The sequence below is a fragment of the Canis lupus genome, chromosome 7 (assembly GCF_048164855.1).
Source record: "Canis lupus baileyi chromosome 7, mCanLup2.hap1, whole genome shotgun sequence".
In the NCBI taxonomy this organism is placed as follows: Eukaryota; Metazoa; Chordata; class Mammalia; order Carnivora; family Canidae; genus Canis; species Canis lupus.
In genome coordinates this window covers 52,672,313-52,691,259 of record NC_132844.1, presented here as the reverse complement: position 1 = coordinate 52,691,259, position 18,947 = coordinate 52,672,313, and the positions used below count along the sequence as shown (strand labels likewise).

Here is an 18,947-nt window from a genome sequence, read left to right as displayed (position 1 = left end):
CCAAGAAGGGCAAAAGATACAGCTTCTCCAGAGGGTAGGGTGAATAGATAGGTCCATGTTACAACTTTCCTAAGCCTTAGGCACTCTTCCTTTTGAAGCCTCACTGCACATGAGATCCAACCATAAAAAATTCATCTATATCCAACAATAAATATAATTTACATAGAATTATTTAACGTGATAAAATGCAACTAATTGACATGATGCTTGATTCTGTGAAGGCACATAATTTTTTTAAAAAAAGACAATATAAAATTTAACTTTGCTTTTTTGATATCTGTTTCCTTTAACATTTTGGGGCCAGTTAACTCCTTTTTTCACATCTCAAACATTTTTTAGGCTCCAGCTAAGTTTATAAACCCTGAGCACTATGTACTAGAGCTTAAACGACAAACGGCCCTGGCTGGATTAGGTTTAGCCCATATCTATCTGTTATTTAGCTCTATGAGTTTGGGTAGATTACTTAAATTCTCTGAACATCAATCACCTTATCAGTCAAATGAACCCACTCAGACATAACTTAGCAAGCTCTGAGCCCACTACTTTCATCCAAAAGCAGCTCAATGACTGTTTTTCCAAATTTTCTCACTCAGAGTCTTAAAGTACACAGAGTCCCCAGCCAACTTACTCTGAACTAAATAGAAAATATGATATAGATTGAGATTGGGAAGGGCCTGTCTCAAAATAGCATCTCCTTCCTTTAAGTTCCAAGGCTCAGTCACTGAGAACCTCAGATGGACTATGCTGAAGGAATGACAGATTCTCTGAGAACACTTTTTTTTTAAGATGTTACTTATTTATTTGAGAGAGAGAAAGAGAATGAGCAAGGGGAAGGGCAGAGGGACAGGAAGACTCCCCACTAACTGGGGAGTGCAAGGCAAGGCTCAATCACAGGACCCTGAGATCATGACCTGAGCTGAAGGCAGATGCTCAACCAACTGAGCCACCCAGGGGCCCTGTAAGAAACATTCTTATGTTTGCTTTTGTTCATTCCTATCCTCACACTTCAAGCCCCAGACTCTGTGTTCTGCAACAAAAACAATGACTCTTCCCTTCACATTCATGGGGAACATCCATCCTGGAGATCCAAATCTCAGACCTCTTGTGCTCTTGTGTCTTCGGGTGGGATGGAGGGTGGGGCACTGTGAGAAAACAGAAGTGAATAAGGAAAGCACACAGATGGGCCCAGACAACGAGGGCTGGAACCACATGGAGGCATCTTAAAACACTGGTGGTAGAGCAGAGCTTACAAAGTGTCACAGAGCAGCTGCTTTCTTCAACTGAACAGCTCTTCTTGGTTATTCTCCCTGAAGGCAAATCCAAATGACCAAACACAGTTTACTTTTTTCCTCATATGTAACAACTGTCATACATAGAGCCATGGATCAAAAGCAATATGAGGGGAACCTGGCTGGCTAAGTCAGTAGACCATGCGACTCTAAATCTCAGGGTTGTGAGTTCAAGACAAAAGGTTGAAGACAGAGGACAGTTTAGGAGAGTAAGTTTCCTCAGGCAAAGGAAAATAGAATCCAAAGCACTGAAAGATGTCCACCTCTTCCCCTATCGGAAGAAGCAAAGGATGGCTCAGATGGAAGTATCTTTATGTCTGCCATGGTTATTGAAAGACATGTCTGTCCTTATTTCCTCCACTTTCTCATTACTTGATCCTATGCATTCTTGCTTCTGACTCCACTGTTTTGCTGTCACTGCACATTCTAAAATCTTGAATAACCTCCCACTTTCAAATTCAGCAGCATCTTCTTGGTTCTCTCCTTTTAAGCCTCTGCGCAGGATTAACCCTATTGAACACCTTCTCCTTCCTAAAACTCTCCCTTGGCTTGGTTTCTGTGACATTTGACCTCATCTCCCTATTAATTTCTTCTATTTCCATGTCAGTTTCACTTCTTTGTCTTGTGCCCTAAATGTGGATATACTCCCAAGATCTGTGACTTCAGCTGTCTCTATATAAAGATGGCATTTAAATTTACATTTCAGGGATCCCTGGGTGGCGCAGCAGTTTAGTGCCTGCCTTTGGCCCAGGGCGCGATCCTGGAGACCCAGGATTGAATCTCACGTCGGGCTCCCGGTGCATGGAGCCTGCTTCTCCCTCTCCCTTGGTCTCTGCCTCTCTCTCTCTCTGTGTGTGTGTGTGTGTGTGTGTGTGTGTGTGTGTGTGTGTGTGACTATCATAAATAAATAAAAATGTTTTAAAAAATTTACATTTCAATCCCTATTATCTGACTTCAGCTGTCCAGGACTCTATTGTTTAGGCTTCCCATCTTAAGATTTTTTTTTTTAATGGAGCAGATCCATTAGGGTCACTGGGCATTGTGAATAACACCAAATCAGTAAAGAGAATCAGTGATGACTTACTGAAGCTTTCAATATAGGACTATGGTGGAGTGACTGTGGCACAAACATGAAAGCCAGAAAAGCCCTGTATCACCTGGGTGAGTTCAGAATAAGATAAATGCCAGTCTATCAGGAGGAAAGATAAAGGTGAAAGGTATACTTGTACTTAAAAAGGATGAAACTGGAACCGGATTGATCACTGAAGGACACATGACAAGATGCAATATATTCTGTGAAGAAGCTCAAAGGAATCCTCACAAGATCGGGACAAGTTGACATAAAAGATGAAAAATCAACTTTTCTGATAAAGAATTTTCTAAGACAGAACTGCTGGTACATGGGATTGACTACTTGTGCTTACAAGCTACTATAAACCATAACACCTAAATGAAAGGACAGAGCTCTTTGGTGTCCCAAATGTTTAAATCAATATAGTATGACATGCAAAATAAAAGCATGTTCATGGGGTGCTTGGGTGGTTCAGCTGGTAGAGCATCCAACTCTTGATCTCAGGGTCATGAGTTCAAGCCCCACATTTGGCATGGAGCCTGCTTAAAAAGATAAGATGGATAGATGATAGATAGATAGATAGATAGATAGATAGATAGATAGATAGATAGAAAGAAAGAAAATAAAAGCATATTGAAATACAATTACTCACCCACTAGAGAGATGGGAATTTAAAACCTAACAATACCAAGTGCTGACAAGAATGTGGGGGCATCTGGAACTCTCATATGTTTCTGGCAGGAATGCAAAGTGACACAATCATTTTTAAAAATAGCTTAGAAGTTAAACATACACTACCATAAGCCCCAACAATCCTATTCTTAGGATGAAATGAAAATGTATGTCCACTCAAAGATTTAGGTGTAAAATTTAGTCATAGTAGCCAAAAATTGTAAACAACTCAATGCCTATTGACTGGTATAAGAAAAAATAAATTTTGGCACAGGCATACAATGGAATACTATTCAATAGTGAAAAGGAGCAAACCACTGATGCACAACAATATGAATGAATATTAAAAGCATCGTGCTGGGCAGCCCAGGTGGCTCAGTGGTTTAGCACTGTCTTCAGCCCAGGGTGTGGTCCTAGAGACCCAGGATTGAGTCCCACGTGGGGCTCCCTGCATGGAGCCTGCTTCTCCCTTTGCCTGTGTCTGTGCCTCTCTGTGTGTCTCTCATGAATAAATAAATATTTTTTTAAAAAGCATCATGCTAACATGAAAGTAGTCAATTGTTGAAGAATATACCTTCATATTACCTGCTGCTCAAATTTTAGCAGAAGCTCTGTCATTGTAATTATATTTGGAAATTATGCATTCAGTCTACCATTTCACTGTGACTGTGATGAGCAAAGAATTTTGCCCCAGGGAAATTTTTGGAAAAGAAGAACAGAAATATTTGCAGGTTACACTTAATTTTATAAATTACAGTTTTCTACCAGGAGTGCAGTATCTGCAACTAAACTTATACATCTGTTCAATATTTCCTTAACCAAGGGTTTCAGATGATTTGCCAAAGTTTCTGAAATGACAGAGGACTATACAGTACAGGATCTGGTTTTCACTTTTGTCCTTGAATAGATACTGTTGTTATTTATAAAGTTCTCCCCGTCCCAGATAATCTAGCCTTTATCTCTGTGTCACAACAAAGGCTCCTCCCACAAGCCCTGTCCTCTCCAGGCTTTGTCTACCTTGTGTCTCAGTAAGCTGTGTGGTTAACCAGACTCTCTACACCCTCCTGAATAGTTGATGCCTCACTATAGTGTTGCTTACCACAAGAAGGTGATAACCCTTTCTCTCAGATCCAGAGAGAAAGAGGAAGAAACAAATCTTGTGCTGTCTTCATTGCAGCGAAGTCAAAATTCTCATCTTGAATAATAATATGAGTGAATCTAGCACAGCCAGAAAGAGAGCTAGTCTGATGCCCGTCTCTTTGGAGACCTTTCCCCCACTTTTTAGAACCCTTTGCCTGCCCTCAGCATCAGCTTCAAGTTCAGAGCTAAAGAAAAAATTAAACAGAAATAACTTTTCTCTACTTCTAGAAAAAGTTAAAGCTTTCATAATCATGGCCCAACCTGAAATACCCCTGAGTTGCTACTGTAGTTGTAATTTTTCTAAATTTCTTCAAACACTGGCAGATCAGCAAGTTCAAAGAGGCCCTAAACAAAAAAGAAAGAAAGTGAGTGAGAGAGGGAGGAAGGGAGGAAGGAAGGAGGGAGGGAGGGAAGGGAAGGGAAGGGAAGGGAAGGGAAGGGAAGGGAAGGGAAGGGAAGGGAAGGGAAGGGAAGGGAAGAGGAGGGGAGGGGAGGGGAGGGGAGGCGAGGGGAGGGGAGGGAAGAGAAAGAATACCAATGGAAAATAGAATGTGGCTTTGAGGAGAGGGAAGTTGGCAGCTTTAGGAACTTGACCGGATTGTATATACCATACATGTTGGCTGGGGAAGACAGCCTTAACAGACATGAGGCAGTGGCCTAGGAGACCCCCACCTTCTTGCCTTCTCCAATGGTATGTGTCCCATTCCAGGCATGGTACATTTCAACAGGCCTAACTTGTAGCAGGACAACTGGATCCCAGTAAGAAAAAGTAGTTCCCCCTCACCCATGGGTGTGAAATAACACCTATCCCAGTAGGACATTTAATTGCAAATTCCAGTAGATACTGCCTTTCCCAGGCATGATGGGGCTCGGTGTTCTCAGCAGTATAGCACCTTGATCCATGGTGTGACTCAGGGTGATACATGTTTTCCATGACTTCCATGTCTTTATGGGGCCTTGGCAGGGATCTGAAGTCTGGCATATGAAGTCCTACTGGAGGATCATTCAAATGTACTAAAGCCTGGGATGATACTTTAATCCACCAGGCCAAGGTGGTTTTAACTCTTAGTAATTTAATCTCCTGCTTTAATATCCCATTTGTCCTTTTTACAACTCTGTTGCTTGAGGGTTATAGGGGAGATGGACCCTCCATTCAATGTCACGTTCTTTTGCCCAGTCTTGTGTATCATGACCTTTGGAATGTGACCTCCTATCATTGTCTATTCAACAAGGTATCTGTACATGGTACTCAGCTTCTCTAATCCCCTCATAGCAGCAGCCAGGTTTGCACAGTGACTAAAGACAGCTTGAGTTAAATCAGATGCAGTGTCCACACAGACCAAGGCATATTTAGAATCCTCACTCACAAGGATGGTGACCAATATAATCAATCTACCAATCCCTTACCAGTTGGGAATTCTAGTGGATGACCACAGACCATTTTAACAGTTGCCTTAGACATTGTTTGGAACATACAGAACATATTGTTACTGCATTAAACACGTCACTGTATTTCAAGGCCATCTGGCTTCTTTGGCAAAACACCATCCCACCCAGGAACTGTGGTGGCCAGTCTTCCTATGCACTCAGTCTCCTGTATCTACTGAAGGGTCAGCTAGGGCTTGTATCCAGATAAGCAATGGCATCAGTTTTCTGATTGACTAGAAGACCTCTAAACCCCTAAAATCCCTACAAAGACTTGTATCTTCTTTATGTTCATAGGGGTTGGATAAGTTTGCATCTTATAAAACACAGCTTCTGGACAACATGCACCTTACCTGACCATACAACTCTCAAATTTTATGGCAGTGCCTGGGCCTTGAATTTTCTGTGGATTCTTGACACATCTTCTCCCTCACAGATGTTCCAGAAAAGCCTGCAGGGTTTTGTCCTGCAACAAAGACAAACATTCACATGTTAACTTTATATCATTGACATAGGGGTCCATTTGACAGATATAGGGAAAGCGAATAGGGACACATCTTAAGTTACCATCACATAGGTACTGGGAGGCTATGCAGGTAGCCTTGGGGAAATACTTGAAAGGTTCATTAGTGTCCCTCCCACAAGAAGGCAAATTTATCTTAATTACCAGAAATCTGTAATTGTCAAAGTCTTTTCCATGAATCTCCTTGAAGATGAGGCACTTCTGCAGAAATACTTTTTGCCAAAGCATCAGAGTAAAGCAATAACTGTCTGCAAATGACAGAAGCCTTAAAATGTCCATGGTTAAGGATCTGATAAGAGTTCCTCATTTTCCCAATTGGCAAGAAATTTGGTTATTTCTTTGACATACATTTTCAAATGATGACTGACACATGATACCAGGGCATATCAGATTTAGGAATTTCATACAAATATACTCTAAAGAAAGTCTACATTGTTTCTTATTAGACAAGGTTTCCCATGAAATTTAACCTATACAAAAAGTCTCATAGTTGTAAAAAAAAAAAAACTTGATCTTTTTTAATAGAAAATACTCAGTTTCTTAAGCAATCAAAGACCAGGTAAAGACAAAACACAGCACCTTTGTTTCCTAGGTAGATACCATTAAAGGTAAAGAAAAACCTTTGTTTACAATTTCTTACCAAGAGCAGACCAATAGTCCAAGAAAACTTTGTCCTTTAATAGGGAGGAAACAAAATTCTAATTTGGTATCAGTATGCATTTGATGTTAAAACTCTTTTTTTCTTCTTAACTTATACAAACCCATTCCAATCTTACTTTAACTGCACATTATATTCCTTTATATATATATATTCTTTTCCCACAAACCATCTGCAAATTTCCATATCCATTCAGCCTTTGTCTTATATACTTTTTCCATCCTGGGACAGTCATTTCACTTTAGGAGAAAATTACTTTGTTTTTTCCTTAAGAAAGAAAAAAAAGAGAAGACATAGAGAGAGAGAGAGAATGAGAGAGAGAGAATAAGAGAGAGAGAGAGAGAAAGAAGAGAAAGAATGAACCTACCTGAGGAAGCAAGATGGCAAAAGAGTAGGGATCCTCGTTTCATATGGTACCCAAGTTACCTAGATAACTTTCTAATCATCCTGAACACCTGGAATTCAACCTAAGATGTAAAGAGAGAACAGCTGGAACCCCACAGAGAGAAAAGTGATCAAAAGTGATTGTTTCTTATAAGAGCCTGGCAGTGGACAGAAGTGGACTATGCTCTGTTCCCCGTTCCCTTCAGGACAGGCAGAACCAGGAAGGGCTCAAGATGGTGAAAGCTCTCCCATCACCAGGTGTCCTTCAATTGGTATAGATCAGTGCCTCTGAACCTGCCCCAGGGGGGATCTAAGCCAGTGTACACTGACAGAATGTAGTTCGGAACATGAGGGGAGCTCTTGGCTCTGGAGCTGGAGATCTGGCTGCCATCATTTTTTCTTTCTTTTTTCTCCCTTCATCTGTAAGAGGAAAGCCTCTAGGGAACAAAGGCCTCACAGGACAAGCAGCTTTACATGGAGTCTGCCACTTGGCAAAGGGCACAGCATCTCTGCCAGGCACAGGCACCTGAGAATCAGTGCAGCTGGCCCCTCTCCCCGAAGAAGTGCTGGAAGAACAGGGGAAGAGCAAGTTTACTGACCAAGCAGCCCTGGATAGTTCCAGGACTGAGGGAAAACAGCAAATAGAACTCGAGGTTTTTCTTTTGGGTTAAAAATTTCCAGTATTATTTCTTTTTTCCTGCCTTAACTACAATATTTTATCAACTTTTCATTTTTAAGGTTTTTTTTTCCTTTTTGGCTTTCATATTTTATAATTATATGTCATAGATATGTCTTTATTTTTTTAATTCCTTTCAAAGTATTAAATTTAAATTTGTAGATATATGTTATGGATTTGAGTTTTTTCGGTCTTGTTTTGTTTTTTAATTTTGGAATTTAGTACCTTCTAACATATGGACCAAAATACACTCAAAACCAAGTGGAGCACACTGTTGGTCCACTCTGTGAAATTATATTCTCTTTTCCTTCTCATTCTGCCTCCTTCTTTTATCTTGTTTTCGTTCTTGTGGTTGCTATTGTGCTGATTGATATAAACATAGAATTTAGCACCTTCTAACATGCAGAACAAAATACACTCAGACCAAGAGGATCACCCTCTTGGTCCACTCTGTGACACTATATTCTCTCTCCTCCACCACTTTTCTTTTCTTTTTCTTTCTTTCTTTTTTCTTTCTTTCTTTTTTCTTTCTTTCTTTCTTTCTTTCTTTCTTTCTTTCTTTCTTTCTTCTTTCTTTCTTTCTTTTTCTATTTAAAAAAATTGTTTTTCACTTTAATGGTCTTTTTTCCTTTCCTTTCTTTCACTTTTATTTGATCCCTGACTTCTTCAGAATTGTCTAGGGTGTATTTTTCTTAGGTCGTGATTGATATTTTTGACTCTGCTCGCTCATACAGCTATTCTGCACTGTACAAAATGACTAGAAGGAAAAATTCATCACAAAAGAAAGAACTGGAGTAATACTCTCTGCCACAGGCCTAATGGATGTGGATTTAAGGAGCACGTCAGAGATACACTTTAGAGGTAAATTATAAAATTACCGGTGGCTCTTAAAAAGGCATAAAGGACTCTGGAGATTCTCAAAATTAAAAATACTTTAAGTGAGATGCAGTCTAAATTGGATGCTCTAACTGCTAGGGTTAGGGAGATAGAAGAGAGAGTGAATAACATAGAAGACAAGTTGATGGAAAGGAAGAAAGCTGAGGAAAAAAGTGAAAAAAATTAAGAAGCATGAGGAGAGGCTTCATGAAATAAATGATAGCTTGAGAAGAAATAATATTCATCTTATTGGGATTCCAGAATATGTACAGAAAGAGAGAACCACGAAGTGTATGTGAACAAATCATAGCTGAGAACTTCCCTAACCTGGGGAAGGAAATAGGCACTTATACCCAAGAGATAGAGAGGACCACGCTAAATCAACAAAAAACAATCATCACCTGACATATAATAGTGAAGCTGGCAAATTTCAGAGATAAAGAGAAAATCCTAAAAGCAGCTCAAAACAAGAGATTCCTAATCTAATGGGGAGAAATATGAGATTAACAGCAAACCTATCTAGAGACCTGGCAGGCCAGAAAGGACTGGCATTATATATTCAAAGTACTAAATGAGAACAACATGCAGCCAAGGATACTTTATCCAGCAAGGCTGTCATTCAGAATAGTAGGAGACATAAAGAGAGATCTCTTTATCTCTAAAGAGTAAAGAATTGAAAGAATAGACAGGAATTGAAAGAATATAAGACCACCAAACTGGCTCTGTAAGAAATATCTAGGGGGACCCTGTAAGCAAAGGAGGGAGCCAACAAAAATCTGCAGGAACAGGGACTATATAGGTAATACTATGACACTAAATTCATATATTTTAATAGTTAATCTGAACATGAATGGGCTAAATGACCCAATTAAAAGACACAGGATATTAAATTGGATAAAAAAAGAAAGACTCATCTCTGTGCTATCTACAAGAGACTCATTTTAGACCTAAGGACACCTCCAGGCCCAAAATGAGGGGGTGGAGAAACATTTACCATTCAAAAAGGTGCTCCAAAGGAATATAGGGTAACAATCCTCATATCAGATAAATTAGATTTTATACCAAAGACTGTAATAAGAGATTAAGAGGGGTACTAAATCACACATAAAGGGTCTATCCAACAAGAAGACCTAACAATTATGAATATTTATGCCAATAATCAAACAAGCCAAGTATATCAATCAATTGATAGTCAAAATAAAGAGATACATAGGTAATATAGATAATACTACATTAATAGTAGAAGACATCAACACAGCACTCTCAGCAAAGGACAGATCTCCTAAGAAGAACATCATCAAAGAATCAAGGGCCTTGAATAACACACTGGACCAAATGGATGTCACAGATATATACAGAACATTCCATCCTAATGTACTGAAATCACAGTCTTCTCAAGTGCACATGGAACGTTCTCCAGAACAGATCACGTACTGAGACACAAATCAGGTCTCAACCAGTACCAAAAGATTGGAATTACCCCCTGCATGTTTTCAGATCACAATGCTTTGAAACTAGAACTGAATCACAAGAAATTTGGAAGGAACTCAAACACTTGGAGGTTAAAGAGCATCCTACTAAAAGATGAATGGGTCAACCAGGAAATTAGAGAAGAATTTAAAAGATTCAAGGAACTAACAAAAATGAAAGTACAACTGTTCAAATCTTTGGGATACAGCAAAGGTGGTCCTAAGAGGGAAATACATGGCAATACAAGCCTCTCTCAAAAAATTGGAAAAATCTCAAATACACAAGCTAACCTCACACCTAAAGGAACTGGAGAAAGAACAGCAAATAAAACCCAAGCCAAGGAGAAGAAGAGAGATAATAAAGATTAGAGCAGAACTCAATGAAACAGAGACCAGAAGAACTGTAGAACAGATATCAAAACCAGGAACTGGTTCTTCAAGAGAATTAATAAGACAGATAAACCCCTAGCCAGACTTAGTAAAAAGAAAAAAGACTCAATAAAATCACAAATGAAAGAGGAGCGATCACAACCGATACCAAGGAAATACAAACGATTTTTAAAATGTATTATGAGCAACTATATGCCACCAAATTCGGCAATCTGGAAGACATGAATGCATTCCTGGAAATGTATAAATTACCAAAAGTGAAGCAGGAAGAAATAGAAAACTTGAACATGCCAATAACCAGTGAGGAAATTAAAGCAGTCATCAAAAACCTCCCAAGAAACAAAAGTCCAGGGATAGATGGCTTCCCAGGGGAATCCTACCAAACATTAAAAGAAGAAATAATGCCTATTCTACTAACACGGTTTCAAAGGAGAGAAGTGGAGGGACTACTTCCAAACTCATTCTATGAGGCCAGCATTACCTTGATCCCAAAACCAAAGAGACCACCAAAAAGGAGAATTACAGATCACTATCTCTGGTGAACATGGATGCAAAAAATTCTCACCAACATACTAGCCAATAGGATCATACGGTACATTAAGAGGATTATTTGTCATGACCAAGTGATATTTATCCCTGGGATGCAAGGGTGGTTCAACATTCACAAAACAATCAGTGTGATAGATCACATCAATGAAAGAGAATACAAGAACCATATCATCCTCTGAATAGATGCAGAGAAAGCATTTGACAAAACACAGCATCCTGATTTAAACTCTTCAAACTGTAGGGATACAGGGAACAGTCCTCAATATCATAAAAGCCATTTAGGAAAAGCCCACAGTGAATGTCATTCTCAATGGGGAAACACTGGGAGCCTTTCCCCTAAGATCAGGAACAAGACAGGGATGTCCACTCTCATCACTGTTATCCAACGTAGTACTACGAGTCCTAGCCTCAACAATCAGACAACAAAAAGAAATAAAAGGAATTCAAATTGGCAAAGAAGAAGTCATACTCTCCCTCTATGCAGATGACATGATGCTGTACATAGAAAACCCAAAAGACTCCATCCCAAGATTTCTAGAACTCATACAGCAATTCAGCAGTGTGGCAGGATACAAAATCAATGCCCAGAAATCAGTTGCAGTTCTATACACTAACAATGAGACTGAAGAAAGAGAAATTAAGGAGTCAATTCCATTTACAACTGCACCCAAAAGCACAAGATACCTAGGAATAAAACTAAACAAAGAAGTAAAGGATGTATACTCTAAAAACTCAGACACTTATGAAAGAAATCGAAGAAGACGCAAATAGATGGAAAACATTCTATGCTCATGGATTGGAAGAATAAATATTGTGCAGATGTCTATGCTACCCAGAGCAATTTGCACATTCAACACAATCCCTACCAAAATCCAGGGGCTTTCTTCACAGAGTTGGAACAAATCATTTTAAGATTTGTATGAAACCAGAAAGACCCCGAATATCCAGAGGAATGTTGAAAAAGAATACCAAAGCTGGGGTTATCAGAGTGCCTGACTTCAAGTTGTATTACAAAGCTGTAATCATCAAGACAGTGTGGTACTGGCACAAAAACAGACACATAGATCAATGGAACAAAATAGAGAACCCAGAAATGGGCCCTCAACTCTATGGTCAACTCATCTTTAACAAAGTAGGAAAGACTATCTACTGGAAGAAGGACAGTCTCTTCAATAAATGGTGCTGGGAAAAGTGGACAGCCACATGCAGAAGAATGAAACTAGACCATTCTCTGACACCAGACACAAAGATAAACTCAAAATGGTTGAAAGATCTAAATGTGTGGGCAGCCCGGTACTACGGGTGATTCAGTGGTTTAACACCACCTTCAGCCCAGGGTGTGATACTGGACCTGGAGACCCAGGTTCAAGTCCCACGTCCGGCTCTCTGCATGGAGTCTGCTTCTGTCTCTGCCTGTGTCTCTGTCTTTCTCTCTGTGTCTCTCATTTGCTTCAATGTGGATGGAACTGGAGGGTATTATGCTGAGTGAAATAAGTCAATCGGAGAAGGACAAACATTATATGTTTTCATTTATTTGGGGAATATAAATAATAGTGAAAGGGAATAGAAGGGAAGGGAGAAGAAATGGTAGGAAATATCAGAAAGGGAGACAGAACATGAAGACTCCTAACTCTGGGAAACGAACTAGGGGTGGTGGAAGGGGAGGAGGGCGGGGGGTTGGGGTGAATGGGTGATGGGCACTGAGGGGGGGCACTTGACAGGATGAGCACTGAGTGTTATTCTGTATGTTGGCAAACTGAACACCAATAAAAAATAAATGTATTATTAAATTTAAAAAAATGAATAAATAAATAAATTTTTTAAAAAGATCTAAATGTGAGACAAGAATCCATCAAACTCCTAAAGGAGAACGCAGGCAACACCCTTTTTGAACTTGGCCACAGCAACTTCTTGCAAGACACATCTATGAAGACAAGGGAAACAAAAGCAAAAATGAACTATTGGGACTTCACCAAGATAAATGCTTCTGCACAGCAAAAGAAAGAGTCAGCAAAACTTAAAAGACAACCTACAGAATGGGAGAAGATATTTGCAAATGACATATCAGATAAAGGGCTAGTATCCAAGATCTATAAAGAACCTATTAAACTCAACAGCAAAGAAACAAACAATCCAATCATGAAATGGGCAGAAGACATGAACAGACATTTCACCAAAGAAAACATACATGTGGCCAACAAGTATGTGAGAAAATGCTCTGCATCACTTGCCATCAGGGAAATACAAATCAAAACCACAATGAAATATCACCTCACACAGGTGAGAATGGCTAAAATTAACAAGACAGGAAACAACAAATGTTGGAGAGGATGTGGAGAAAGGGGAACCCTCTTGCACTTTTGGTGGGAATGCGAACTGGTGCAGCCACTCTGGAAAACTGTGGAGGTTCCTCCATAGTTAAAAATAGAACTGCCCTATGACTCAGCAATTGCACTACTGGGGATTCACCCCAAAGATGCAGATGCAGTGAAATGGCAGGACACCTGCACCCCAATGTTTACAGCAGCAATGTCCACAATAGCCAAACTGGAAGGAGCCACAATGTCCTTTAACAGATGAATGAATAGGGATCCCTGGGTGGCGCAGCGGTTTAGCGCCTGCCTTTGGCCCAGAGCGCGATCCTGGAGACCCGGGATCGAATCCCACGTCGGGCTCCCGGTGCATGGAGCCTGCTTCTCCCTCTGCCTATGTCTCTGCCTCTCTTTCTCTCTGTGTGTGTGTGACTATCATAAATAAATAAAAAAAAAACTTTAAAAAAAACAGATGAATGAATAAAGAAGATGTTGTGTATATATAGACACACACACACACACACAATGGAGTATTACTCAGTCATGAGAAAGGATGAATACCCACCATTTGCTTTGACATGGATGGAACTAGAGGGTACTATGCTGAGTGAAATAGGTCAATCAGAGAAAGATAATTATCTTATGGTTTCAATTATATGTGGAATATAAGAAAGACTGAAAGGGACTATAAGGGAAGGAAGGGAAACTGAGTGGGGAAAAATTGGAGAGGAAGACAAGCCATGAGAGACTCCTAACTCTGGGAAACAAATGGTTGCAGAAGGGAAAGAGAGTGTGGGGATGGGCAACTGGGTGATGGGCATTAAGGAGGGCACTTGATTGGATGAGGACTGGATGTTATACTATATGTTGGCAAATTGAATTTAAATAAAATATTTTTAAAAATAAATTTAAAAAAGAGAAACTTCACCCTTCATACCATTCCTTTTCCAAAAAAGCCACATCTATTTTCTCTATCTTCTATCATATATAGTCATTTTCTTTTCTAGTCACCCTTATTATTTCCAGTAGTTTGTTGGAAAAAAAACAAAAACAGGGGTGTCTGGGCAACTTAGCAGTTGAGTGTCTACCTTCAGCTCAAGGCATGATCCCCATACAGGGATCAAGTCCTGCATCAGGCTCCCTGCAAGGAGCCTGCTTCTCCCTCTGTCTAAGTCTCAGCCTCTTTCTCCGTGTCTCTCATGAATAAATAAGTACAATCTTTTTAAAAAAAGAAAAAACAAAAACAAACCAATAAACAAAAAGCACATTAGATCTCTTACAAAGATATCAATTTTGGCAATCCCTCTGGAGGTAGAAAAATATCACCAGACGTGGCTTCCTGATCTTTGATTCCCCAGTAGTTGGTACAATGCTGGACCCTTAAGAGGAGAGTTTGGGGAGGATGTCACAAAACTTTAGCCTACCTTACCACTCCAATGTGTCAACCTCCTGGAGGTGTGTATTTAAAAAAGGGGAGCCCTCAAAAGTGATTTTTCGAAGAGAGGATTTGAGCATAACACAAAGATCTATTTTGGAGGCAGAATGCCTTCACAGTGCTCCACAAACCACAACACATAGAAAATGGTCTGTTTTGCTAAGCCTGAGACCCAATCGTAGCTGACAATCCCACATGAGGTCAGAAACAAAGAATGAGAAGCTCTGGAAGTGGAAGGAGGCAAGTTTTCCTAAAAAGAAATCACACCCACCAAGACAAATAATGACCCACTCAACTTTTTGCCCTATTGCCTTTTAATATATCAAACTCGAAGAGTTTGAGAAGCCAAAGAATTTCAAATAATCTTAATATCAAACATGATTACTATGCACTGTTTACTTCTCTGTGTTGAACCCTGAACCACCACAGTAGAAGGAAGGTCATTTTGGAGGATGAAAATGTAGGTCAGACATCTGGGCTTAAGTTCGTGGAAGGAGCACTGCACCAACACTGACTTCCTTCCCCTGAGCTTACTGTAAGAAGTTGCTCGTTTCGATCAGATGGTGAGAAGCCAACTTTGTGTCCCAGAATGCTCTTCATACATCTCCCACACGGGGCACATAGCAGTCAACCTGAAACAGCATCCTTCTGCACCTTTTCTGACCCACCACAGGGGTGAGTCAGAGGCATTTCCCAGTCTGCACCTCCTGCTGTCACCCAAGACTCTGTTCAATTGGGTTGGCCATGAGATAAAACACATTGTCCAGAATAGGCTAACAAGAGGCCTGAACACAATGAAACTCAATTCCTGCTCTGCATCAAGGATAGTGGCCCAGAGATCACCAACAGGTAAATCATGCCTAATAATTCCTAATGTGTGCTCTTCCAGCCCAGGAATACAATGCTTAGGGGCAATCAAACAACCAGGCTGATGAAGAGTTTCCCATGCAAGAAAAATTTTCAAAGAAGAAATAAACAATCAGACACCCACTCTGTTAGTTTATTACCAGTGCCACAACCAATTACCGCTAACATGGTGGCTTAAAGCAGCACATATTTATTCCCTTACAGTTCACTGGGCCAAAATCAAGTTGTCAGCAGAGATATGCTTCTTTCAAACGCTCCAGGGAATTTGCCATTTCCAGCTTCCAGAACTTCATTTCTTGATCAGTGGCCCCTTCCTCTATCCATTACATTATCCTCTTCTGTTGTCAAATCTCCTTCTGTACCCCTTTTACAAAATCATTTGTGATTACATTTCAGGTCTACCATAAAAATCCAGGATAATCTTCACATCTCAACAACCTTCATTTAACCATGTCTGCAAAGACCTTTTTGCTATGTAAGGTAACAAGTACAGGTTCGAGATTTGGACATGGATATATTTGGAGGTCAATATTGAGCCTACTTCCCATGCAAGATTTTCTGAGAAGAAAGCAATCAGAGACATTCTACAGCACCCTAACACAATGGAACATAATAATCTCTTGATTATTTAGAAAATAACACCTAAAAAAAGAAAGCAACACCTAAAATTATTCTCTCTATGAATATTAATTTACCATCAGATTCTAAGGTCACAAAAGTGCTTATTAATGCAGAATTCTGGCAAATAAATAAAACCAGAGTCAGCTCTATTCGATTTCAGAATAAACTGCAAAGTATGTTTTCCTTCAATAAGAGTTCCCTAAAATCTTTGAAAGCTTAGTGCAAATAGTAGAATCTAGAAATCTGCATTTCCAAGAGGCAAGCTTTTTTTAAATTTTTTTTTTTTGTCTTGCACAAGATGTGTCTTGAAACTCCCATTTGTTTTCTAAGAAATGCATGCAATTAGGCCTTTTAATTATGCAGCTATAAAGTGGAACAACTTGGGGAAGCTGTGGTACCTGGGGATTAAATTTCTCTTTGTAGAAGGTGATTTTGAAGGCCATTTATCTCGTTGGCAGAGTTGTATCTCTGTAGACTATGTCCTTTGTAGAAAAAAATGCCTTTTGAACTATCAATATCCTGGGCTGCTGTGCACTGTTACTTGTTACCATACAAATGCGTGTTTGCAAGCTTTTAACTAGCAATATTGTTGAAAGTAAAAAATGCAGTAAAGATACCAAGGCACAATTTTCAATTCCCACTCGAGGACAGAACAATAAAAAGAATTGGACTATAGGTATAGCCCAGCTCATACTCACAAATTTAAGGCTAAATGAACTTTTAGAAAGTTTAACAATGGTGAGCTGAAATAATTATCCTTAGGGCTAATGTGATTACTGTGGCCCTATAATAAATCAGCACAGCATAAATCTGTGCTGATTTATTTTGATCACAAAACTTTGGGAAAGGCTCAGCGGAGTTCTCTGGAGATCTTGTGAGCAGTCCGGCTTCATGTATGTACAACCTGTGAAGTTGCATAGGACCCTATTCTTAAATGGACCCCACACTTGGCTTAATACTCTGCTTGACATCTTGGAATTGTGTGCTTTAATTTTTCACTGGGCCTACTTATGAGATTGCATTCTGATATCGACTGGGGCTGAAGTGAATTAAAAATCTCAGCTAGGCGGGATCTCACCCAGTGAGCCATCCGCAGGTTTCCTCCCCCACTCTAGAACCAGATCACCATGGCAACTGGAGGGAAGTTGATGAGAGCGACTGGAGTTTTTTAATTTGGTGGACCAGAAGTGCTGAAACTCCGGTCGTATGTTGCAATACCAATTCCAAAAGACCATCAGGTTCTAATCAAGGTCCACGCATGTGGTGTAAACCCCATGGAAACATATATTCGGTCTGGTACTTACAGAAAAAAACCACTCTTACCCTACACACCGGGTTCAGATGTGGCTGGGATAATATTGGAGATAATGTATCTACTTTCAAGAAAGGTGATAGAGATTTCACTACCGCCACCATCTCTGGGGGCGATGCTGAGTATGCACTTGCTTCATATCACACACTGTGTACACACTGCGGGAGAAACTGGACTTGAAACAAGGAGCTGCCATCGGCGTCCCATATTTTACTGCTTACCGAGCTCTGCTCCACAGTGCCCGTGTGAAAGCTGGAGAAAGTGTTCTGGTTCATGGGGCTAGTGGAGGAGTTGGAATAGCAGTGTGCCAAATTGCCAGGGCTTATGGCCTAAAAGTTTTGGGTACGGCTGGTAATGAGGAAGGACAAAACACTGTCTTGCAGAATGGAGGCCATGAAGTGTTTAATCACCAAGAACTTAATTATATTGATAAAATCAAGAAATCTGTTGGTGAGAAAAGGCATTGATGTGATCATTGAAATGTTAGCTAATGTAAATCTTAGTAATGATTTGGATTGTCTGTCCTATGGAGGACAAATAATAGTTGTTGGCAGCAGAGGTCCTATTGATTTAAACCCATGGGATACCATCCCAAAGGAAACCAGTATAATTAAAACTGCTCTTTATTCATCAACTAAGGAGGAATTTAGGAAATTTGCAATGGCCCTTAAAGCTGGAATGGAAATTGGTTGGTTGAAACCTGTGATAGGTTCTCAGTATTCACTGGAGAAGGTGGCCCAGGCTCACGAAAATATCATCCACAGCAGTGGGGCAACTGGGAAAATTATTCTTCTCTTAGAATGATTCTCTTACAATGATTCATTCTTTCATATATTTCCAATGCAATTAGAGATCTCCTGCCCCTGTTTTACTTACACTACCTTTGCTCTAATCAGCATTCATTAGATTCAGTGAATTTCTTATATTAAAAAACAAGATTTATCTTTAGAGATTTGGTCATTGGAGCACAATTTATTTTATAGTTCACCATATTCTTTTTTTTTTTTTTTAAACATTTTTTTTAATTTTTATTTATTTATGATAGTCACACAGAGAGAGAGAGGGAGGCAGAGACACAGGCAGAGGGAGAAGCAGGCTCCATGCACCGGGAGCCTGATGTGGGATTCGATCCCGGGTCTCCAGGATCGCGCCCTGGGCCAAAGGCAGGCGCCAAACCGCTGCGCCACCCAGGGATCCCAGTTCACCATATTCTTTATGCCTCCCACCTACCTCTAATCAAAGACTCATCATGGTAGGAAGTAGAATGTCAGTCAGTA

At 39.9% G+C, this 18,947-nt stretch overlaps 1 pseudogene; it reads left to right on the top strand.

Annotated features, from left to right (window-relative positions):
• The first annotated feature begins 17,485 nt into the window (after nucleotides 1–17,485).
• Nucleotides 17,486–18,662, top strand: LOC140636311 (quinone oxidoreductase pseudogene; annotated as a pseudogene).
• Nucleotides 18,663–18,947: the final 285 nt, after the last annotated feature.